Consider the following 1,153-nt stretch of genomic DNA (forward strand, 5'->3'; position numbering starts at 1 on the left):
TGATATTAATTTAAGAGTTAATTTTGAGTATCATAGTAATAATTTTGCAACTTTTATAGTTATATTTTCACTACTTTAAATTCAACAGCAACATTTGATAGTAACATTACAAACATTATTAATACTAATAATTCACTAATAGTTGTAACAATGATTTTTAATGGAACGAAATACCCAACGATACTATTTAAACGTTGATTTTATAATATCAAACCAGCAACATTTCGCTATCAAGTTAAATTTAATATTATTTTATTAGTGGCTGCAACAGATGAAAAAAGAAAACGATATAAAAATATTTCAACAATTCGATGGTTGCGTAACTTTGACGAAGCCGCACAATGCAGATCTAGGGGAATCGAGACAAGTTCGCGGAGAGACCTATAATCCGTTTCGCAATTTCCAGTTTTGAATTCTCCTGTAGCAACAGGTACTAACTAAATTACAAACTCGATTGTTCTGAACGTTAGTTAAGACTGGCAAGTTCTCTTAGACCCCGGGGCATTCTACAGATGATCTAACGCGAATAGAATCTTCGGAGAATAGTTGCAGGCTATACAGGCTAGTCGAGAGCAACTTCAGTGTTCGGATAACATTCTTCTTCAACATTCTTCGATGAATTTTGATCAAGGATTCAAACTTCTGACGCTTGGACTCGTTCCTTCCTTTTTTTCTGGCAACACGTGCAGAATAAACATGTCAATTAATACACTTGCATTTTAATTAATACGTACACGTGTAATCAGTATATCCATGTTTTCATCTTTATTGTTATTTAATCTACGATTTAATTTTCATGCACAGGCGCGCTCGTATCAATATATTTATGTTTGTGCTATCGTGGTGACAAGTTTATTTATATAATGGAACTATATATATATATATATATATAAATCTCAAATTTAGCAAAGATTTAAGAAATTTAATACATAATAATTTAATTCAATGTAATTATTTATATTTAATTAAATTAAATTATTATATCTCAAATTTATTAAATTCATGCCGATTTATGTTTATATATAATAATATTACGCTTATATATAATAATATATTACAAAATAATTTTATATATATTATTGTGTTATTGTATATTTAGAAAATTTGGGGCTGGGAAATTGCAGTGAAATATTCAAAGTATAATATCCTTCAT

The 1,153-nt window shown here is 28.4% G+C and overlaps 1 protein-coding gene across 1 annotated transcript in view; it reads right to left on the reverse strand.

Annotated features, from left to right (window-relative positions):
• Window positions 1-1,153, reverse strand: part of LOC122532401 (venom allergen 5-like) — a 26,780-nt gene that overhangs the window by 13,585 nt on the left and 12,042 nt on the right. The gene's annotated exons all lie outside the window — the stretch shown is intronic.

The sequence above is a fragment of the Frieseomelitta varia genome, unplaced genomic scaffold (assembly GCF_011392965.1).
Source record: "Frieseomelitta varia isolate USP_RPSP 00005682 unplaced genomic scaffold, Fvar_1.2 scaffold_454, whole genome shotgun sequence".
NCBI lineage: Eukaryota > Metazoa > Arthropoda > Insecta > Hymenoptera > Apidae > Frieseomelitta > Frieseomelitta varia.